This window comes from Fundulus heteroclitus, chromosome 23 (assembly GCF_011125445.2).
Source record: "Fundulus heteroclitus isolate FHET01 chromosome 23, MU-UCD_Fhet_4.1, whole genome shotgun sequence".
In the NCBI taxonomy this organism is placed as follows: domain Eukaryota; kingdom Metazoa; phylum Chordata; class Actinopteri; order Cyprinodontiformes; family Fundulidae; genus Fundulus; species Fundulus heteroclitus.
Window position 1 is genome coordinate 15,609,513 of NC_046383.1, and position 24,436 is coordinate 15,633,948.

At 45.3% G+C, this 24,436-nt stretch overlaps 1 protein-coding gene across 1 annotated transcript in view; it reads left to right on the plus strand.

Annotated features, from left to right (window-relative positions):
• Window positions 1–24,436, plus strand: part of mgat4b (alpha-1,3-mannosyl-glycoprotein 4-beta-N-acetylglucosaminyltransferase B) — a 69,527-nt gene that overhangs the window by 12,415 nt on the left and 32,676 nt on the right. The gene's annotated exons all lie outside the window — the stretch shown is intronic.

Here is a 24,436-nt window from a genome sequence, read left to right on the forward strand (position 1 = left end):
CACCAGACTGGATGTGTTGTAGAACCAGGATTGCACAGAGAAGGCCGAACCTGCCAGACCTGCAAGCCTTCTGCTCTGTGATAATCAGGAAGGCTGCAGGAAGGAGCGGGCACAGTGGGAGTTAATGCATGCCCTCCCCTCAGGGGGTGGGTAGCCTCAAACAGCCCCCATCTTCCCCCGTTTAACACAAACAGACACTGCTGCAGGCGGTTGTCATGGTACGAGCTGTTACTGCTGCCCCGCAGGCCATGCCTCTGCCTTTAGCCGGCTCTGTGGGTGTGGGCGGGTCACCCAGGTCACAGCCAGCCGGTCCAGTCCTGACCCAACACAAGCTTTGCCTTAAAACCCGATTCAGTGCAACAGACATGAAGGGTTCATGAAGGGAAAACGACTTTAAAAGCAGGGAATTCCTGATTGGATCAGCTGTTCCTGATGTCAGAACCAGGCTTCAGCGGCGGTTCCTTTCACACTGACTCATGGAAGCTGCCGTTCTGCAGGAGGAGGAACATTCAGCACCGTGCCGACCCGATTCATCTCTGGGAGCTCATACTAAGCTCTCCAGAACCGTTAGCCTCTCTGCGTGCATGTTACAGGGAAAGAGAAGCACGTCAGCGTCTGGGTCAGAGCTTCTAACAGCATCTGTACGCAGCAGATGATGCATTAATGTCTCCTCATGATAACATGTTAAGCAGCGGCAGGGATGAGGCGTCACGCTCTGTTTGTGTTTCCTGGAGGGTCCAAGACGCTGTGAGAGGAGCGATGAATATTTGATGTTCGGATCTGCAGGTCAGGTTGCACAGTGGCTCAGAGGCACCGTCTCTGAAGGACTGAAGGAGCTACAGTCCTGATCAGACCTGATCTGCATACGTTCAGATCCACATCAGCCACAAACCATTTAATGGCAACGGTTATCCAAACAGGGCTGGAAACAAGTCCTATAAACATTTTAGACCATTTCCAGGGTTTAAACAGAGACTTTACTGATTTCTTTACTCCTGTCTGTGGAGGAAAGTGAAGCAGAAAGAGAGAACCTGGGGGAGAAGGCCAGGTGCTTGGAGATGACCTCTATGGGGGAACCAAATGCAAACAGGTGAAGTACGACCCGGTGAAGCATCAGGTCCAAACATGCATCGTTGTTTTCATCTGCTTCATGAAGCTGTGTGTCTGACGTAATCTGCGGTTCAGGGACACGCGTGCACGCCGACACACACAGCTGGAGCCGTGTCGGATCGGCTGGAGATCAGCGACAGTCAGTCGGTCTGCAGCAGAACAGACACTCAGCCAGCAGAACCAACCGCTGCGACTAAGCATCTGCTGAGTTTGGGTCACACCACAGAGCTGAGTCTTTCAGAACCCTATTCTGATTGTAAAGCAGAGCCTCAGCCTCCTGATCCAGGGAGGTTGAGGCTCTCAATCCTCAAAGTTAAACTGTGACTTCTGTGACCCGGTTGAACTTTAAATGATGGTCCTGATGGAGAAGATAGCTGAGCTATGGAGGTCCAGACTGGGCTGGGGGTAGTTTATAGCTGAATGCAAAGCTCTATGGAGTAAAGCAGCATATCAGCTAGTTGTCATCATGAGCCATGATCCCTTAGATCCCTAGAAACGTCTCCCCTCCTACTTCTCCCATTTCTAAGACCCTCCAGCAGCGCTGCGTCCGCCGTGCCGTCGTCCCGGTAGTTAAATGTTTACAGCAATCAGAGCCTCACTCCTGTCACAGTTATTCAGTGGGAAACGTCCCCCTCATCAGGGAGAGGATGGAAAACTGATGAAACGTTGAGTGGATTTTGGTTTAGCTTTAAGATGGTTTATGGGTCTTTTTTATTTATTTAAAATTTCCTTATGTGTAGTTATGGGTCACCAGCGCCAGCATGACTAACGCTGCGGTTCTGATGATGAAGTCGATCTATGACTAAAGTCTCATATGGAGAGAAATTGAACGTCTCAGAGGAACCACGATGCAGTTTGGCTGCAATTCACCTCCTCACCATCTGTGGCGCCATTTCTCCAAAATGACGGTACGCCTGGGTCCGGCATGAGGACCGCACATTCGTCAAGTTTCTCTTTTATAGATCTCTGCTTCTGTGGAAAGTGAGGCATTATTTATAGCTGAGCCCTCTGGTCCGTCGTCCAGTAAAAACCGAAGCATTCATTCCTGAAGCAGCTAAACGCATCAGAAGGTCCTTCAGATCAGAACATTGCTTCTCAATCCTGCAGCGGGTCTGATTCTGCATGTAGACAGAAAAAAGTGTTTCAGTAAACCGGGAAAATATCTACTGGTGCCAGAAAGACGTAGTTTTTTAGTTTAGTTTAGTTTAAGCATGTCGTGCACCAAGAACAAAACAGAAGTTAATACAGGAAACTTTTGCTGCACAATTAAGTAGAAGAAAAAAAATCAATTAACCTAAATCTGTCCACACAACATCATGTATGAAGATGCTCGAAAAGGATGGGAAGAATTAAAAGTTATGGAATCCCAACCCAAAAATAATACAATGCTGCTTCCTTATTGCTCCACTAAATAAAGCTCCATCAACTGTTGGCATTAAATGCACGTGTGTAAAAAGTCGCATACATATTTACACATACTTATACGCTGATTAGTTACTACAATGGCTTAGAAATACAAACAATGGCACAAAGAATACCACCAGCAGTGAATTTCAGATACCAAGAAAAAAAAAACAGTCTGAATGCAAACGCTAATAAACTAAATTATTTCTAGATTGGGACGAGATACACTGTTTATAGAAGATTTATAGAAGATTTGAAATGACAAACACATCAACATTGCTTACTTTGACATAGTAGTAAGTAGTAAACCTCTCCTCTTCCTCCTTCCTTTCCCTTCTTTTTTATTCTCTGCCTTTTAGTTTTTAGAGGTTTATTGCTCATATTTCCCACTCAACACTTTTCCAAACATTTTAATCTTACATTACAATCTTACAAAACTTAAACATTAACATTGAAAATATCAATTAATTAATATTAAAAAAAGCTGTTCAGATTCATTTATTGAAAGATATTTGCAGTCTGGCAGTATTTTTAGTACTAGCAAAGGATTACATGGGTTTATCATGAGTTTATCATGAGTTAAAGCACTTGAAACATTTTATTTATATAGTTCCTCATAAATAAATGATTGATTCTGATAACAGGGCAAAAGATTAAAATGAAATGTTCAGGACGAGGGTCTGTGTTGTATCTGAATCCCCACAGGTTTTGTGAACAGAAAGTGTTTAACAGTAAAGCGACACTAAGAATTTATTTATTTTGGGGACAAATGAAAATAGTTTCTTGATAATTAGAATAATTAAGCTGAAAACATGCAGTAAAACTAACAGGTTCATGAAAGAAGGAACAAAGCTCTGAGCATAATTAATATAAATAAATGTGTTTGCAGGAGTTCACCTTTTGACAAAGACTTAAGCACATTTTACTAAATATCCTAAAAGTTGTCATTATCTCCTTCAGCAAAGCTGTTGTCTCTTCATTCTTCACTTCAACTACAAATTAGACCCAAAGGACACATTTTAGTTTGATTCACAGTAATTAGCATTCAATCAGAACCCAGAACTGGAACCACATGTCGATATCATTTTAATGTTAAATTACTCATTAACAAGGCTGCTGTCTCATTATTTTGGGCTAAAGTCTCCAATGTTTCAGGACCGTAAAAACGGCGCTGAGCGGTTCTTCTCCTGGCCGGAACCGGCCGGCCCAGACGGCAGTGAACGGGTCAGCGCCGTGAAGCGCGGCTGAGATTTCAGGTTCTGCTTACGTCAGATATGATTCTCACACCCTGAAGAAACGTCTCAGAAAGTAAGATGCATATTAGCCGGTCCGGTGGCACCGAGCAGAACCTTTCAGCAGTCGGTCCGTTTGCAGCAGCACCGTCTGTTTTTATCGTTTAGAGTGACACTTTCATCAGGCAGCCTTAGAAGCAGGGAGATTGGATTCATTCGTAGACATATTCCTCATATTTCCTATATTTTAAGATCATATAAAAGTTTAATTTATAACACAAACCTCCACATCCTCCTGACAATGTTCTCCACCGCCTGATGGATCACTGAGAATTTCATTCAGGTTAGATTGAATCATTTTTCTTATCTCTGTTTTATGTGATTAGAATATTTAATCCAGGAAGACGGTAGAAGCTAAGAAGGAAGATGTTTCTGGATTTTCTGGATGAGTTTTTATGCGAGAACGTCTTTGCTGTTGATGTTTATTTAGCATTAGGAGCGGATTAACGGGTTAATATGACACATAAACGCATTTAAAGTCTTTTTGGAATCTTCAGGAAGTGGCGGAGCTCCTTCCAGATCATCTAAATGGTCTTTATCTCCAGTACAGCTGATCAGCCTGGACTTCATCCGCCTGGTTCTGTAGACGCTGCAGGACGCCGACGGTCCGAGTCTGTGTCCAGACTGTGTTACCATGGTAACTCGGCTGAAAACTGCCTGTTAGCTTAGCATGGGCGGTGTCATGTTGCAGCTGTCTGGTGATGGAGATAACATGGATCTGCTCCAGAGGAATGTGGACCGGAGCTGCTGAGCAGAACCTCACAGAACCTGTGTGGAGATCCAGCGTTAAACAGTCTGGCTGCTGGTGCTGATGTTGCATCACAGTGTCAGTTTTCACCTCCAGATTTCAGCTTTCCTCTAGAAGTTCTGCAGATAATCCCACGCTCGGCCCAGAGCCATGGGCGCCATATTTTTATGTGTGGAAACGGATTATGGGCGGATTATTTCCCAGCAGATCTGACTTCGGCAGCGTCGGCTCCATCAGGTTCTGGATGGACTTTGAAGACCAGCAGATCTTCTGCCTGTCGGCCGTTCCTGGTGAAGGACAACGGAGCATCTTACCATGAGTGCAGATTAGACGATGCCACAGTGAAGGAGAGAATCTGTGGAAACAGAATGGAGATAATGATGATGATGATGAGGAGGAGGAGGAGGAGGAGGAGGAGGAGGTGACAGTGAGGCTCTGCTATGAATCAGATCAGCTTCCTCACACAGAGAGCCATCTGTCTCCCGCTAACCGCCTGTGTGTGTTGGTGAGCGTGCACATGGAGCTCCGAGCGCTCGTTTACTGTAAATGAGTGATGTGAGCGTGGGGGGGGGGGGGGGGGGGGGGGCAGCTCGTAGGTGAGCGTGATTCACTTTCATTAGATTGGCTGTTTAAATCTCTCCGTCAGCTCCGTTGGCTTCAGATGGCTTTATTGGCAGGAAGCTCAGAGTTCCTGCAGAGATGAACCTGCAGACGATGGAGGGAAACTGACGCTGTTGCTGGATTTTACTCCCACAAAACGTGGAGTTCCTCTGCAACACGTCCACTTTGCTCCGAGATCTCAGGAAGCCGAGCAGGCGGAGGTCAGGCCTCCTGTAGATCAACACTTTCTGTGAGGAAAGACCTGGAACAGGACATGAGGAGCATCGTTTCAGCTCGTGTTCTGACTAAAACTTTTTCCCCTTTTTATGCTTTCAGCTGCAGACTGGGAACATTTTGTGTTAGTGGCAGACTGCTGGCAACGACAGACCCACACACTGATTCTGATTCCTGAATTCTTTAGTTTAGTGTCGCCGCAAACTGACGGTCCATGCAGGACACATCACTGAAGCCCGGGTACCTGGCACAGAGGTCCTGGCTGGGATTTGAACCCAGAACCCAGAATCACTGAACACCTCCTCCACCCTGCAGCCGACAAACACGACTATCAGTTTTATTTCTATAAAACGTCCAAACAAGCTGAAGCTGCGCCACTCTGCAAAGCTTCAACCGGACCAGAACCAGTAAATGGTACCAGACTGGGTTTGGGTCGCCTGGCGCTGCCGCTCCGCCTGTGAGGAGAACGAGTGCAGGTCAGAAAGTGAAGGGTGATCTGAACCGGACCAGAACTGAACGACGCTTTACAGTAAGGCTCCCCTGATAGATGGCTAATAGTTTATGGATTATATTATTAATTAATCTATAATCACTTTATTGTGGATTCATAAATATTTATTAACCTAACCTGAGCGGTGCTGACCAGGAAGCAACTTGGCCTGAAATGTTCAATACAAGCAGCTCTAGATGCTGAATATGCAATAATTAGCTGAACAGATTAGGATCGTTATTTGACCCCATTAATGCATAATAAACATTTATGAATCAGCAATAAAGTTTATAGATTAATTAATAACATATCTATTAACTATTTATTAGCGTCTATGAGTGGCCTGTTGCAAAGTGGTACCGGTAATGGCCTGAAGACGTCACAGAGCAAGGGTTTCATATCAGGACTCTGGTTCTGGTTCTGTGGTTCTGGGTCTGTGGTTCTGGGTCTGTGGTTCTAGGTCTGTGGTTCTGCGTCTGTGGTTCTAGGACTCTGGTTCTGGGTCTCTGGTTCTGGGTCTCTGGTTCTGGGACTCTGGTTCTAGGACTGTGGTTCTGGGTCTGTGGTTCTGGGACTGTGGTTCTGGGACTGTGGTTCTGGGTCTGTGGTTCTAGGACTCTGGTTCTGGGTCTGTGGTTCCAGGACTCTGGTTCCAGGACTCTGGTTATAGGACTGTGGTTCTGGTTCTGTGGTTCTAGGACTGGTTCTGGGGCTCTGGTTCTAGGACTGTGGTTCTGGGTCTCTGGTTCTGGTTCTGTGGTTTCAGGACTCTGGTTCTGGGTCTGTGGTTCTGGGTCTGTGGTTCTGGGTCTGTGGTTTCAGGACTCTGGTTCTGGGTCTGTGGTTCTGGGTCTGTGGTTCTGGTTCTGGCTGCTGTGACTCTCCGGTGGGTCAGAGCGAATGAGCCGCTGTGGAGCATCTCTGATCTGGTTCTACTTTGGGTTTAAAGTGGTCATAAAGGGTTCTGTTCTGTTCTGATCCATCCTGGTCCTCCCAGAATCATTTCCCATGGGTGACCTGGAGGTAACCCAGCAGGTCCGGTCTGGCTGGACGTTGGAACAGAACCAATCTGAGACAATCAGAACCTGAGGACCACTCAGAGGCCCTGATAAACGGGAGGCTCAGTCTGAGCTGATCGTGGGAAACAAGAACCTCTGGGAACGAGGCGGAGCGAGGAAGGAGGGGAGAATAAGGACCGAGGCTCCGTCTGCTCCGTCTGGGAGGGGGAGGCAGGCGGAGTCAGGTAGCAGCTCCTGAATGGGAGCGTCTGTGGAAAGAGAGCCGAGGAGCCTCAGATACAAAGAAGCCATTTAGAGAGCGGGGGGGCACATCTGGAGGGAGGCTGAGAAACCGACCAATTAACCGCCAGATCCTCAGGTTTCAGCGCTCTGAGCCGAACTTTCACTCCTTTATTTTACTGCGTCTCTACCTGTTTAACGATCAGCTTTCAGGGATCTCTCCAGAACCCCCCCCCCCCCCACTTTACCTCGTCAGGTAAAAAAATCTTCATGGAAGCGTTCATCTCCATGACAGGTTCTCATTGTCATGCGTCATCAGATCAATCTGCAGGTACTTTGAGACAAATGTGGTGAGGAGGTTTATGTTTGGATTAGTGGATAAAGCCCCCCCCCCCATCAGACCTGATGTTCCTGCGTTATTAAGACGATGCTGAGACTTTCCGCCCTGCAGGAGGTCCAGCTTCATGGTCCAGCTGCTCCACAGCAGGACCTCTGTCCATCTTCTCAGCTCCGCGTTGATCTCGCTCAGTGAGGCTGGAGCGGTTCCTGAGACATCCTGACTGAAAGACTGAGATACAAGCAGCGAGATAAAGAGCCGAGATAAAGCTGGATTCTTTATTATTTCAGATCAAGGTTCCTGTAAAACTTAAACTGGGACGTTCTTAAAGATCCCAGAGAAGGTTTTAAGCTCCCAAAAGATTAATAGATAAAACCAAAATCTTTATGAACCTCCAGGACTTCTTCAACATGAAAAAACATCCTAGAACATTTAAAGAAAACATCAGAACTCTCTGGAGAACGTCTGGACAGGTTCTTGTGTAATATTAGACCTGGAGAACTTTCTTTAAGAGCGTTTGGGTCCTTAAACTGAAAAACTCAAAGAAACTAATCATCTACAAAATGAAAAGGCCAAATATTAACCTGAGAGCTGCAGCTTATCTGCTGAATATGATTAGTTGTAGGTTCTTCAGATCTAAATGTTCCTTATGAGGGCAGCTGGGAGGTTTTAAAAACGTTAATATGTCTGTGAACCCGCTGCTCTGATGGCATATATATTTTTTATTTTGATGTCCTCGTCTCCAGAGGCCGGCTTCTCTCAAAGTGTTGCTGGAGCTCCACCTCCTGGAGAACCTTCTCTGAAGGTCTTCCTGAAGCTCTGCCACTTTCCCAGCAGGCTGTGGTGGAGGTCGGGGTCACACGCCCTCCCCAGGGAGGGAGCTGATTGGCTCACGGAGACAAAAATCTTGTTGCCATGTCGACAGTTGGGCAGCGTGTCTGACGAAGGTCTGTTCCCACGGTACCCCCCCCCCCCCCCCACCAGCCTGCTGACGCTTCAAAGAGGCGGAGAGTTTCTCTGGGGAGCGACGGGGAACCGGACGTCCCGTCATCACTGATGTTCCTCAGAGGAGGTTCTCCAGGAACGTTCCTCTGATCCTTAATCCTACATTAAAATGCAACCTTAGAAATGCAACTAGCAGTATTACAGCAGCCTGAGGACTGTAATAAATTCAGATTTTTACCTTCCAGGTATGTAGAACATTTGTTTGGGACCAGCACCACCTGGACTACAGGGAGGGATACGGATCCTTTAGGATCTAAAACATCACTTCCACCAGCTGACTTGTTTTGTTGTGTTAATGAGGAGAACTTTTACTAATCGGACCAGCAGACGCAGCAGAGGGGCAGATTGGACCATCAGGTGGAGGGGGGGGGGGGGGCATGTGCTGCATTTAGACATAAATCTCAGTAGTTGGAACGGGATCTAACTAAAACCAACATCAGGACCAACGTCAGTTCTGTACTGGACCACAACCGGGTCCAGTTGGTGGTACACCTGGTGTTGGTAAATACCTGGGTTGTTAAATCTGGGTGAATGATTCACCTCTGGGTTTCCTGCGCTCTTATTTTGAAATTATGTGTTTCATTTATCCCCTAATCCATACGCCAGCGACCCGAGCCCGTTTGCTCTCAGGTCCAAATATCAAATAAACATCTGAATAATTCCAAAACTTTTTAAAAAATGTTTTTTTAAGCACATCCCTGAGTGGGTTCATCTGCTGGCTGCTTTGGAAAAGGCAGAATAAATCAGGATCTGTTGGATGCGAAAGAAAACGGCTCAGATGTAAGAGTGGAGAGAACGTGGATCTCCTGGATCTCCTGATGGGGTTCAGAAAAGTCGCCGTTAATCAGCGAGTGTTTCGCTAACGCAGCTGATTCCTCTCACTCCTAATGGTTAATAAATGCTGGACCTCTGGTGTCTGAGGAGTTTCTGCTTTATTCATTTAATCCTAGATGTTTCTGAACATCTTGGCCATTCTCCTTTCAGCTGGACGGTTTGGATCTTCTGGGGGACCAATACCAATCCCAGGTTCTTGCAAAGCTTCAACGCTGACTTTAGCTTCTCTTTAAGAACTAGAGTCAGATTTAAGAGCAGAATAAAAATTTTATGTGGCCTCTCTGCCCGTAGTGGTCTGTGATTGGTTGTGTGCGGAGCTGATGGTCGTACGGCTGTGAGGGAGAGCAGCCGCTGTGAAACAGGGCTTTACTAATATTTTAAAACCAGGACAAAATGCTGATGTAGGCATTTTAAACTTTTATTAAATCTTTTATTAGCAACCTGTGTGGCTAGCATGGCTAACAGCCAAGCGTAGATCTTTAACTCCAACATCTCCTGATCAGCCTTCCTGTTATCTGCTGAATGCTTCCTTCTCTCTCGCAGCCTGAATACGAGGCAGCGATGGCTCACCATGTTGTAAAAATAAAACCTGGATCAAAATGAAGATGGCTGACCTGGAGTCGTCTTTAATCGGTAACAGCGTCTGCACTGAACAGTGTTGGTGTGTTTGGGTGAATGATCACAGATCAGACCTTACAGCTGTTTGAACTCAGGAGGCTGGAATCTGTAGATGTTTAGAAATGGATCCTGAATCTCTTTGGATCTTCACTAATTGTCTTGGACGTTCCTGGTGTTAAGTCTAGTTTCTGCTCTCAAACATCCTTTTTGTTCTTCACAGAGAAACAACCAGCAACCCTTCAGCAGGAATTATTAACAGATTGTGTGAATCTACAGGGCTAGACGCGCGTTCCTCTTAAACTTCTCCGCTTTTGGCCACATTTCAGCTTCAAACTTCAGTCGGGTTCTTTATGACCGACACAGAGTACAGCGGAGTTTTTAAGAGGAAAGAAAAGATTTATAATTTTCAGAACTTTATAAATCAAAATCTGAGAAATGTGTTATGCATTTGTATTCAGCCCCCCTGAGTCAATACTCTGGAGAACCACGGTTCTCTGCTGCAGGTCATGCAGATGGACCAGAACCTGTGAGACCTGGCCCACATAGTCCTAAAGGCCTGCAGGTCCACAGAACACCTCCAGCTCAGGCAGATTGGATCGAGAACATCCAGAACCTACCGTTGCATTCAGGGCTGGACTTTGACTAGGCCATTCCAACCCCTGCATCTGCTTTCACCCCAAACGTAGACTTAGACAACTTTATTTGTCATTTTGTATCTACAGAGTGCGTACAGAACGAGATGATTTGAAACTGACGTGATAAAAAGTTTGTGTTTCTTTGTTTGTAAAACCAGTATCAAAGTATAACTTTACAAGATTCTCATCATCCCTTATTTAAAGCAGGGGAAGGCTGTTCTTTTTTGTTAGAGTTCTTATAAAAATACTACTTTATTCTTGTCATTTTACACTTTATTCTCAAAATATCACGACTTTCCTCATTACTGAGCTCAGCTCAGGGAGGTGGGGCGTGGGCGGACCAATGATTGTCCCGTCATGCTGGATATGCTTGTGGCAGTAAGCGGGTCGTAGAAACAGTGGAGCAGAACCACAGGATGGGTTGGATGGTGCTTTGGTCCAGCGTCAGAAGATGTGGAGCGACATCCTCTGAGTTTATGGATGTCAGCGAGGTGCTGATCGAAGGAGAGCTTATTGTCCAATGTTATGGATAATATTTAAGGCAGGAGGTCCATCCTCTGTCCAGGTCCAGATGATGATCAGAGCTCTGGGAGGTTCTGTAGAACCTGACCTGCTGTAAACTGGACCAGAACCTCCTCCCTCACCGTCTGCTGGGTTCCTTGGTCTCCATGATGCTGGTTGGTCTCTACAGAACCTCTGAGGTCAGAACCAGAACGTCAGCGTTTGGACTCTGGTTCCTGGTTAGGTCACTTCAATGTTGGTTTCATTGGATATTTTTGGATAAAAACGTCTGAAATTAAATCCACGACTATCTTCAGGTGTATGAATACTTTTGGCTGGCGCTGCATTTGAAGGCAGTGAATCTGATGCTCTGAAAGAGGAGGACCACAGGGTGAAGGGTTCTGTAGAGGCGTCCCTTGGACCATCTGGCCGGCGGGTCAGGGCCGGGTCAGGACCGGGTCTGGACCGGGTCAGGACCGGGTCTGGACCGGGTCAAGTGGTTCAGAGTGTTGACAAACCACAATCAGCGCCCTCTGACCTCTGCTGACAGGCCGCCTCTCAGAGCGTCTGCTCTGTTCACAGAGAAATGTGAAGTCTGACCCCTCAGCACACATTTACATGCTGGTCCAAGAAGTTGCAGGTACCATCAGAACCTGTTAATGTCTGTTAAAATGTTGCTTGATGCTTTTTAAATCTCACCTGCTCAGCGGTTTGTCTGCTGGGAGCATAAATAATTTAATGAGTGAACTAAGTCTGTCTCTGAAGCACGTTCTGCAGACGCGGCGCTTCAAACGTCCGACGGTCAATAAGAGGCGCGCTGGACTTTGTCCTGAAGTCCGATGCGTGATAAAGCTGCAGAATCTAGAGCCGCTGGGATCACAACACCCAGCTTCATCGCTCAGATGTTCTGACATGTTCCAGTTTACATTTATTCAGCAACTACATGGATGAAATGGAAGGAAAACTGTTATTCTATTGGACTTTTTATTTACCCTTTTTTCCTGTCTATATATATATATATATATATATATATATATATATATATATTGTTATTGTTACTGAATTATCGTCCACCCCTAATTTAAAAGTTCTAATGATCAAAGTTGTTCTTCTGACCGATAACTTGTCTGACGTCTGCGTTCGTCTGGGTTCAGAGTTCTGTGTCTCTGCCGGTTCCTCGTTCTCTCTCCGTCCTGGTCCGGTTCCAACCTCAGACAGAGGAGGGCCCTGCTGCAGGGGATTCTGGGTAATACGGACAGACTTTGAGCGTGCAGCGGCGGAGGAAGGTGATTCCTTCGAGGCCGCCTTTGGGCCGCAGGTGTTCTCTGTAATAATGAGGTCCCCTGATGACGGGCAGGACCACGGAGACACGTGGACAGCATGGAAGGGACGACCGGACGAGCCGGCGTGGGAGAAGCGAGGCAGAGGAAGCGCGTTTGAGTTCTGGATCAGACCATCAGCGTACTTATAGACAGGAAGCTGTTATCATGCAAACAGGAAGCTGCTTATGGACAGGAAACCTATGAGCTGCTGATGGATTCATGCGACTCTGGAGTCACAGGATGGTCATCAGACTGCGGGCCCCTGGGAACAGGTGGGGGCCTCCATCTAAACAACAGCAGATCAGAGCTTAAACAGAAGGAAGGCTTTTGGTCCTCTCTGGCCCAGTGTTTGTGAACTTTAAACGTGGTTCTGCCTGTTCTGGAGGAACCCGCCGGGCCTTTGCTCACCGCACAGCGCGGTACCCAAAACATTTTGGGTCAGAACAAAGTTTTCCTCTCTGTTCCAACACAGCTGCTCCTGTCTGTGTTTAGTTCTGCTGTCATCAGACACAGTTTGTCTGGAACATGTCGGCCATGTTTCTGGATAAAGACTTTAAGGTCCGCCAGTCCAGTTGAGCCGCTGTAAAGATGCAGGGACGTTAAAAGAGAGGCCGACTGAGAGGAACCCACCGTTAAACAGAGAGCTGCGATTGGCTGAAGACTGGGGGGGGGGGGGCGTCTTCTCCAGGAACTGACCACAATTTAATTTAAATGATCAACTCTTCTCTGGAGAAGCTTCCTGGTTGATTTCCTTCCTCTGATTTTACTGGTCATTGTCTCTCTCTCTGTTATGACTTTAATTCAGAACGAACGGTTAGTAAACCGGGCCTCGGTCTAAAAATAAAGAAACAGGCCGACTACTGGAAACCCAAAACAGGACGAGAGATTCAGATTTTCTGAGTCTTAAAGCTCAGAGAGTCCCACAGCGATTCTTCTGATGGCTCAAAACAAATCACCTGGGATGCTTCCTGGTCCTCCTGGGACATCTGACGTGTGAAAAAGGATGGATGGATAGATTAATAGATGGATCGATGTTTGGATCCAGACCTCCATTCAAGCTCTTCTTCTGCTCCAGATGTTCATCTACCGTCTGAAGTCTGGAGACGACGGCCGGCCCCTCGGCAGCGCTGCAGTCTGGCCTCTTGATTCATGCCGGCGCCGCTGCTCTTGGTTCGGTTGGGTCTGGGTCTGGTTTCCGCTCGGATAGCCCCGTCCAGACCCGTCCAGACCCGTCCAGACCCGTCCAGCCCCGTCCAGACCCGTCCAGACCCAGAGCTGTCCTTCCCTGCTGGGTTTTAGTATTCTGAGGACATAAACCCGTCCTGGAGTGAACGTGAGGTTATAAATCACGGTGTGTGTGTGTTATCTGAAGCTGCAGGAGACGGTGATGGGGATAAGGACACGCTTCACAGTCTGGAGGACATCTCACCTCGTGTGTGTGTGTGTGTGTTTGTGTGTGGGCGGAGGCAGTTGTCGTGGTAACAGTGTGCAGCAGCGGACCAGCAGGCTGCATGCTAACAGCTTCTCTGTCAGGCTGAACATGATTTCCACTCGACTGTCAGACTCTGGCAGCCAGGTGTCTGTTTTCCTGCAGCTGCTGGACCCTGAACGCCTCGCTGCCCCTTCCTCCTCCTCCTCTTCCTCCTCCTCCTCCTCCTCCTCATCATCATTATGCGTCTCTGCTTTGTTTTTAACTCTCACAGCAGTGAGACGCTGTGAAGGTGGTGATTGGCTGATTTGGTTCATTCATGGAGGAGAAAAAAAACTGTTTTAAATCACGGAGAAGCTTCATCTCTGACTGAAACAGAGGAAACCTGCGACTGGACCAGGGAACCCGGCGGGCCTCTGGTGTCAGACCCGGTCCAGAGTTCAGCTCCAGCTTTCTCTCCTTGGTTCCGCTCAGATTGGATGTGCCGGATGATCCTGAGAGGAAGCAGCATGTGAAAATCTGTGACGTCTGTCAGCTTCACGATGTAATAATGAGTCTGTTAGCCAATCAGGTTTCAGCACACAAACACACACACACACACACACACACACACACACGGCTGTATTGATTAAAGGCTCAAATAAACACAAATCCACTCGACTCATTGACTGAAAGTGGATCTCAGACGGCGCTGTGTGCAGCCCGGTTACACACACGCTCTGCATGATTAACTGCCTGATGGTTCTGGACTGCCTGATGATTCGGGTCAGAACAGAATAATAGTAAAGGATTCTGATGTTCTGGACTCATTAACAGAACTGTCTTTTAGAGTCACAGATTGAAGTCACATTTCGCATTTTAAATAAAAAAATAAAATCTAAATCTGTTTTGTTGTGTTTGCGGGATGTTTTTGTTCTAAACTCCTGATCCAGTTTCTGAATACACAGCAAAGAGGGAACTAAAAGTACGTAAACTTTTCTTGAAATGAATGTATATGCCATTCATTTCAGCAGATAAATAAGAATGATGTTCTTGCACTTAAAGGTATACTATGCAACCGGGGTTGATTTTCCAGCGAGGCTCCCCCCAGAGGGTGAAAGTAAAAGTTCACTGTCATAAAGATGCTCAGCTGTTCTGGTTTCTCCATCAAGCCAGGCGCGGTTGTTTTGAGCTTAGCAGACAGGCGAACGCAACGAAAAGTGGAAAAAACGGCAGTACAAACAATGACTAACACAGTGAAGGTATGAACATCAAGCTTCCCGCAGCGCTATCTTGGCGAGGCGGCACCGCCGCCGCCGCCGCCTCGCCAGTTATATTATTATTATTATTATTATTATTATTATTATTATTACTATTATTATTACTATTATTTTTATGTTGGCGAGACGCTACCGCCACCGCCTCGCCAAGCCGCGGCCGTCGCAGCCGCCTCGCCGCGGCTGCCGCGGTAGCGTCTCGCCAACATAAAAAAAATAAAATAATAAAAAAAAAAAAAAAAAAAAAAAAATAATAATAATAATAAAACTCGATATGCTTGCATGTTTATTTGACGTTAACACGCGGTTCTTTGTTGTTGCTTTTGCGCGTGCATATAGTGAATGGCAGGGAAAAAACACATGGAGTTCTCGCCGTAAAGCGAGACTTCTGTGTGTGCGGTCCGTGAGCTCTTGCAATTGCAAGTACGGTATTTCCCCCACAGACCACCAGGGCGGCCGAGAAAACCTTTGTTCGACCTGAAATGACTCATTTAATCATCCAAAACGGTATGGAACACATTAATTAACTGAAAAATGTTGCATAGTATGCCTTTAATATAGGAATAACTCATCTCCATCCTCTTATTTCAAGTGAATACATCTAATTATCTTATTGTAGAGGTAAAAAATACTAATTCCATGGGCAGATCATCTTATTTATCCGGTCGAGGACCATGACCTCAGACCTAGAGGAGCTGACTTCTTCCTGCTGGATTCTTATATTTATTTAAGAATACTTACATTTTGACCCTGATCAGCCCTCATACAGTTCATTTTGACCTGCATATATTTGGGAATTCTGAATTATAAATAAAGTTTTGACCAAAATTAAATTGATTGTGGTTGAAGATGTTGACAACTCAGTGATCCTCCTCCTCTCCTGGTTTTTCTGGACCTCTACTTCCTCACCGAATGTTTGTTAAGCCTCATTAACTCTGAGCCTTCAATAATTCAAACATGAAACGGCTCCTAAACTCAGCAGATGAAGCTTTTTCCACACAGAAGAGCCAACTTAACCAAAAACCAGTTAGAAGCTGCATCTGTAGTTCTTCGTTATCAGCCACCTGTCACAGGAACAAAGTCTGCTTCCAGTTATTTAAGCCAGTTTATGGAAAACATCAATAATTCTCTGATTGCAGATCTGGAGCTGTTTCTGAAAATTACAATTAATTCAAATTAATTTAAATTTTATCTAAAGAACAATGAGAAATAAGTAATTTTATTCATTAAATGTCACCTTTTAATGAGGGTCTCACAGGTGGGAGCGCTGCATGGAAAACCCATCGTAACCCGGAATAACTGAGAAAAACTAGATGCATGGATTCACTTTCCCATTCTTAGGAGGTCAAAGTGAAAGCTTCTGCTTTATGTTAATCTTTATTGTTATAAATCCATGAACATCAAGGAAGGCAGAACATGTAGGAAATTATGTTGATCTGAATTTCAGAAACAGAAGTGAAGCAGCTTTTGTTGAAATATACAGCAAAGCTTTTATGGGCTGTGAAATAAATGTCAAAGATCAACTAAACTTCCCTTTAAACTTCCCAGGCAGGATCAGGCAGGAAGTGTTGAGCTGGATCCCTCTGAATTCCCTCTGAATTCAACATTTCTGTTTTTTAAGGTTGGAGCTTGAGGTGAATGCAGCTCTATATCTATATCGCTAAACAATAATCCTCTTTATGCTGATCTACTGATGTACATTTAGCACACAACTTGGTTACTTCATGCAGAAAAGAATTAGGTGTGAATCAGGCTGTCTGCTGTGAGCGTGCTGTGCAGTCAGACAACAACTCAGATGATTGGAGCAAGGGATCGAACTAGCAACCCAACGGTCACAGGACAAACTCCCTAACTGCCTAAGGCCTTCTGATAACATAGTGACATAGTAACAGTCACATGGTGACATGGTAACAGTCACATGGTGACATAGTAACAGTCACATGGTAACAGTCACATGGTAACAGTCACATGGTAACAGTCACATGGTGACATGGTAACAGTCACATGGTGACATAGTAACAGTCACATGGTAACAGTCACATGGTAACAGTCACATGGTGACACGGTAACAGTCACATGGTGACATAGTAACAGTCACATGGTGACATAGTAACAGTCACATGGTGACATGGTAACAGTCACATGGTGACATGGTAACAGTCACATGGTGACATGGTAACAGTCACATGGTGACATGGTAACAGTCACATGGTGACATGGTAACAGTCACATGGTGACATAGTAACAGTCACATGGTAACAGTCACATGGTAACAGTCACATGGTGACATGGTAACAGTCACATGGTGACATAGTAACAGTCACATGGTGACATAGTAACAGTCACATGGTGACATGGTAACAGTCACATGGTGACATAGTAACAGTCACATGGTAACAGTCACATGGTAACAGTCACATGGTGACATGGTAACAGTCACATGGTGACATGGTAACAGTCACATGGTGACATAGTAACAGTCACATGGTGACATAGTAACAGTCACATGGTGACATAGTAACAGTCACATGGTGACATGGTAACAGTCACATGGTGACATGGTAACAGTCACATGGTGACATGGTAACAGTCACATGGTGACATGGTAACAGTCACATGGTGACATGGTAACAGTCACATGGTGACATAGTAACAGTCACATGGTGACATGGTAACAGTCACATGGTGACATAGTAACATTGTGACATCAGCGTTGTAGTCAAGTCACTATGCCTCGAGTCCGAGTCCAGGTTCGAGTCACCAGTGTTCAAGTCCAAGTCATTAAAAAAAAAATCCGAGCCGAGTCGAGTCCACTACTCATCCGAGTCAAGGTCGAGTCACTATTGATCCAAGTTCGTTGTAGGAACATGTCATGACGTGTGATGTATGACATGAAGCAGTAACATTCCATTGCACTAATAACTCTTTCGCTGTAGTTACCCTGGTTTTACTCGGTAAAACTACCGCTTTTTCCAAGTCTAAGACGTCTCCTAACCATGGTTTTTAAACATTGTTGTTATGGAACGCGCAACAGCGACTCGAGGTACGCTGATAGGCCGCATATGAAGGATGTTAAAGCCGCAAGCGGCGTCGATCGGCCCTCGCAGCCAAGCTCGCTCCGGCCTATTGGCCACCGCCTCGGCGAGGAAAATGCGTAACAGCATCTGCGGTGGCGGGCCGCCACCGCAGATGCTGTTACGCATTTTCCTCGCCCGTCCACCGGGAGATTCCCACAAACGCGTTCGGCAGCGTTCCCCTATGACTCACAACAAATCTGGTGTGGATCAGTCGATGCAGCGAGGAGATCCAGCTGTTGGATAATGATAATGCATTTGGCCACCGGACCGGACTAAATTGTTCGGCGGGCCGGAAAATTTATACCGATTCCTGGACGGTGATTACAAACAGAAAAAAAAAAGGCAGATGACGCCATGAACGCCGAGCAGGAGAAAAACATCGACTTACCTTCCTATCAACTCGGCCAGTTTTCCAGTCTTTCTAAGCCCTCGACACTTAATCCATGGTTTGAGCTGAACGTTGGTTTGTTGTTCCACAGTTCTACCAGTAAAATGGGCGCCTGGACATCCTTTTGTGAAAGTTTAACAGCTGTAAAGTCGGTCATATCGTTGTATCTGTTGCACGTGTAATGGCTGGCTGCTACGTGCGCTCTCACACTGTTTGCCCAACCTTAGCGGCAAGGGGCGTTGCTCGTTAGATGGTGACGTCACGTGCGCGGTACGACATTTAGATATTAAAATCATACACCAAATAATATTCTAATGACATATTAAAATTATAGCCTAATGATATAAAAAAAAAGTCGAGTCTTTTTCTCAATTTCCGAGTCAGAATGATCTGAATGTAGGAGTCCGAGTCCAAGTTCGAGTCATCAGTGCTCAAGTCCAAGTCAAGTCACGAGTCTCTAAATTTAGCTAATGACTCGGACTCGAGTACTACAACACTGGGTGACATAGTAACAGTCACATGGTGATATGGTAGCACGGTGACACTATGTCACTGTATCGCCTTTTCCATTTCAAAAAGTCATCATGTCATCATGTCACCATGTTACTGTTATTATGTCACCAGGCCACCGTTACCATATCAACATGTCACCATGTCAAAATAACATGGCCACATTGTGACGGTTGCATGGTGACATGCGTCACATTTCCTGTCATTTTAAGCCCACTTGTATAAACTTCAGTTCATGTCTCTGAGCGATTAAACCAAGTTGAGTCTGCAGCACAGTGCTGCTTCCTGCAGAGCGTGCTGCAGGCATGGAGCGGCGTTTCAGAAAAAATGTCTCTGAAGTTTTCAAAATAACCTCTCCGATGTATTCTTCAGGTGATGTGAGTGGAGGATCTGTCAGGTGGGCCAAAATCAACATTTCAGGTTGCTCTTAGGGAATAAAAAAAAGGAAGAGGAGAGAGAAGGGTCATGGATGTAGTGGAGGAGGGCCTGGAGAGGTTGGGTGTTATGGAGGAGGATGGCGTAACAAAGAAAGGTCTTCATTAAGTGAAACTGGGCAGTTAACGTTTGGATTTTCCTGGCAGTGCTGCGGTGGCTCCATCTCTTCATCCTGACTCAGATTTTCTCTCAGGATCACTGAAACTGACACCTGGTTCTTGATCAGAAATGGGGACTTTCCTCAGACGCTGAGGAGCTGTCCATCTGTCTGAAGATGAATACCAGACATCTCTGTTTCATGATACTGATGCCTCTAACATGCCTCTCCCTTCTCCTCCACTCCATCATTTTTTTTCTATTCCTGTTTTGCTCTGTCTGGCTTGGATAAGGAGAATGGAGCTTTGTGTCCAAACCTCCATCATGCAGATCTGTTCTGGGTTTGGCTCCAGACTCACTGGTAGACCTTCAGTTTTCAGAGGTGGAGATGCTTAGTGACAGTATGTTTCCACTGATGGAGCTCAGAGGTATGGACTTGTGTCCTGTGTAAATCAGTGTGAACAGCAGGATGCTGGGAGCTGGAGAAAAAACAGGCGAGATGTGAGGAGGAAGGGGGGAGCAGGAGATGCAACAATCAGAAAATCACCAAAGAACCACATAAACCAACACAATTAACAAAATGACACAAAATAAACTAGATTTAAATCAAATTGATAAAAATCATTATGACAGAGAGATCATTGATTCTGAGAACCAGTAGTTCATGTTCAAACAACCACAAACATCCAACATTAAAAAGACTTTTTCAGACAGAGGAGCAGTGAAGATCAGCTACTGCTGGGAACCGTCTGGGCGTGGCAACCACCATGGAGGCACGGCTCGGTCACATCCTCACACGGATGTTCTTCTCCTGCGCTGACAGACTGTTCAGACACACTGTGGATAACGATAAAATATTAATAATATTAAAAGATGAGCTGGTTTCCAGGATCTCAAGAAAAGTTTGTTTTAAAGTAGCCTTTGAGTGAGATGTTAACACGTTGTGGAGCCAGTGGAGGGACCTGGAAGTCCACAGTTTTCTTAAAAATCCCTACTGCAGCTGTTTCTTTTTGTAATTTGATCTGACCAGGAGGGGGCGCTGTTTCTGATCTTGCTGTAGAGTTGATAAGGATAAGACCTAGTTTAGTCCCTGGTTTTAACCCTCAGCATCATCTGTGAGTCTGACCGCAGAAACACGCTCAGATTCCCTGAATTCATCCAGGAGATCGTCCAATCAGCTGTCTCTTTGCAAAGCGCTGTTATTAAAGGCTTTCAGGCTGGATCAGAACCACCATCATGGTCCTGATTATGGACCTGAATCCAGAACATCGCTGTTCTAAGACAAGGATCTTTCTCTGTTCTATTTGGGACGATTCTGAACTAAACCACCTGATGGCACCTCTGGGTCCATCTCCTTCTAAACCTATTTCGCTGACTCAGCAGTTCCGATGAACACCTCAGCTGCAGGAAGATCTCCTCTGACAGATCCTTTGACTTCCTCTTCCTGCTCTGTTACCTGCAGATTTGATAGTTTTCTGCTCTTTCTGGATTTTTTTTGTTTTGTTCCTGAAAAGTGAGAGTTGTGTCCTGCAGCTCCTGTAATAAGGTCTCGTAACTGTTAATTTGGTTGAACTGGTCCAAAGTGCAGTGAGAGTGGCCTGTTGTCATGTACTCATTAATCTCTCTGTGATTAAACACCATCTGCCCGAAGCAGGGGGACAGAGTGCTGGGGGACCCTCGTTAGGAAGCTCGTTAGAGAGCTCGTTAGGGATCGGGACCAATCTGTCTGTGATGTTCAGTCATGTGCACTGAAGCTCACAGATTTTCTGAAGATGACGTGAAACTTGAACTAAAAACAGAGCTTCTATATTTTATCCAGACATGGAAAATAAAACATACTTTAATACGATCTAATATGTTTTTTTTCCAGTTTATTCCTGAAAATCATCCTTAGGATTTTCTTGAAGGTTTGTAGCTTAGTCCTAACTTGAGATCAATGGACTGTGAACATAAATCTGCTTTACCAGGCAACTGATCTACTTTACAACACCCAGGAAACATCTGAAATCACATCTCTGAGGGTTCAGCTTTGCTTCAGCTCAAAGACACAAGAGATTAGAAATATGAGCTAAAAACTGAGGAGGGCAACAACGATTGAGTGGATGGATGAATAACTAAATTAATGGATGGATGGGAGGATCGATCTGTGAATGTTGCCCCTTCTGTGTTCTCCAATAATAAAGAACCCAAATGTTCTGCTCATAAATCCAAACCGACCCTTTTTGTTCTGGGTCTTCTTTCAGATGAAGGAAGTTCTTATTGAACATTGAAGTTTCCCTTTCCTGAAGATAAATTAAAATGATCTCGCTGTAAATCAGGCGTGAAGTGAAACAGAGAGCAGCTGATCTCCCCCAGAAGTCGACTGACGTCACATTATTGATTATTTATTGATGCTGGAGGAAGAGTACGTCTTATTTACACCCCAAGACCTTCTCTGGTTTACAGGAAAACCACAGAACCATTAACTGTGAGTCATCCAATCGTATTAGTGTGTGTGTGTGTGTGTGTGTGTGTGTGTGTGTGTGTGTGTGTGTCTGTGTCTGAGAGGGCTAATCTCATCACAGCGATGCTGCTTTTATATTATTACACACACACACACACTGTTTACTACAGTATGACACAACCTGTCTGCCCTTTCATCTCAGCGTTGTGTCACAAAGAGAGTGTGTGTGTGTGTGTGTCTATGTGTGTGTGTGTGTGTGTGTAGGTTGGTAGATGTGTTTTAACTGGACAATTGGTCAGAATACGCACAACACTAGAAGGACATTTTGTATTAACAGGACAGGAGCAGTGTCCTGCTAATTTTGACATAATTCTAAAAATGTAGAATGGTTTATATTGGTCCACTAACCCTTAAATACAAAAAAATAAAAACACAAGTGTGTGTGCGTGTGAGAGAGAGAGAGATCTAATATTACAGAGCAGGATTACAGAGTAGTAGTGTGGTTTGTCTACATATATTGATCTGAGCTTCGAGGACGTACATCAGCGCGGACGGTTCTGTTACATCCATTATGTCCGATTCAGGGCGTTTCATTTATGTTGCAGACTTTATGTCCCTGTTTCCCGGACAGTTTGGTTTCTTTACACGTCTGTGTGTTAGTTTTCTGTCTTTGTGAGGACAAGCTTTGCTTTTCTCCCGAGAAAGGGATTAATTAAAAGACGTGCTTATCTTCTGTCTAAATGAAGAGAAGGAAAAAATAACTGGTCTGCAGGGTTGATTTACTAATTTAGTTTTGGGTCAGGGTTCTGATAAGGAGAAAAGGTGATTTACAGCTGCTGTTCTGAAGAAAATATGCTCAGATTGGTTAAAATCATGAAGTCTGGAGACAAGTTGAGGCTTTCAAACCTATGAAATGTAGCAACTGTCATGCATGGTGGTGGCAGCATCATGGTGAGGGTCTGTTTCTGCTCCTGTGTTGCACAAAGGAAATGGAGAAGAACCCCCTCCATGTTCCTCTACTGCACCTCAAACATGGCAGGACCTCCGATAAAGATGATAATGTCATGAACCCCTTGTTCTGGTTTTACCCTCAAACATGACAGCGAAAGGCTGAGGAGGTCCAAAGCAAAGTTTTATTTAATGTTGTTGTTGGGTTTCATCTACAACCCAGAACTCCCAGGGAGGTGTGAAGGTCTTATCCAGCTGGAGCCTGTCACTGTTCTCCTGGTTTGGGTTTTTATTCACACTGACTGCATCCTTTCTATGGTTCTGAGAGATTACAAACCAAAATGTTGACGTGCCTCCTGAAGGATCAGGCTGGTGCTGTAAACCCCGCTTGTTGTGAAGTTTCTCAGCGGAACAAAAGCCCAGAGGCAGAGCTGTGTGTTCAGCAGAGTGACGGCTGCAGGAAGAAGATTATTTCATCAGAGCAGATAAATAAGTGGGCAGCAGCATCATTAAAAACTCATCAGCCACCACTTGGTGCACACTCATAAATTCACTTGGCTTATCAGCCAAACAGATGTGGCCATTGTGCTCCATTAATGAGGCTTTGGAGGGATAATTACAGCTAAGTGGGGTGTTACTGGGTGTTGGTAAAGTTCAGCTGGAGGATAAAGTGCAGAACCGGTTCTGGGCCCGTCCGTGTGCTAAAGGATTTCCTGCTCCATGAGGAGGGGATGATTTCATGTTGAACTCTGGATGCAGACAAAGTTCCTGCTTGGCTTCAGGGACGGACCTTCACCTCTGCCCCCCATGGACGGCCCAGTCCCGGTTCTGCTCAAAGTTCCCCGACCATCAGTTCCTTCGTTGGTTAGCAGAAGCAGCAGGTGATCCGGTAAGAAGCCATGCGTGTTTTTAGATGTTTTAAATCCTTTACCATCCTGCTCACTCTGTGGTGGTAGAAGATAAACCCGGGTTCTGGTCCAGCCTCGTTTGTCTCAGATCCGGTTGATTCCACTGGCTGTAGATATGGAAACGTTTTACACTGTCGGCTGTTGCCTGACATACGGAGATAAAAACCCACAACCAACAGCAACAGCTCCAGTTATTTTATCAGTAGTGAGTGAATAAACGTGCCACAGAGGTTTCTGTTAAAACAATAGTTTTTTTCCTACCCATTAATTAAAAGCTTTTCTATTAGTGTTTGGATTGTTCTGCATTTACTGCCGTAAGATTCTGCTGATGCAACAAGAGATACATTTTAATTTAAACGCTTTTAGCAGACGTTCTGTTAAAAACAGACGGTGCTGAATATCACATGCAATTCTGTTTGATTTGTACAGTTTGTGTGCTTTTTTCCTGCATTATAGACAGATTTTTACTCAAATCAGACCCACGAATGTTGAAGAAGTAAAAAAAAAAAAACTAAGATCGAAATGATTAAATCATCTAAAACCCAAACATTTAGATAACAAATCTGTGCTTGCTGATT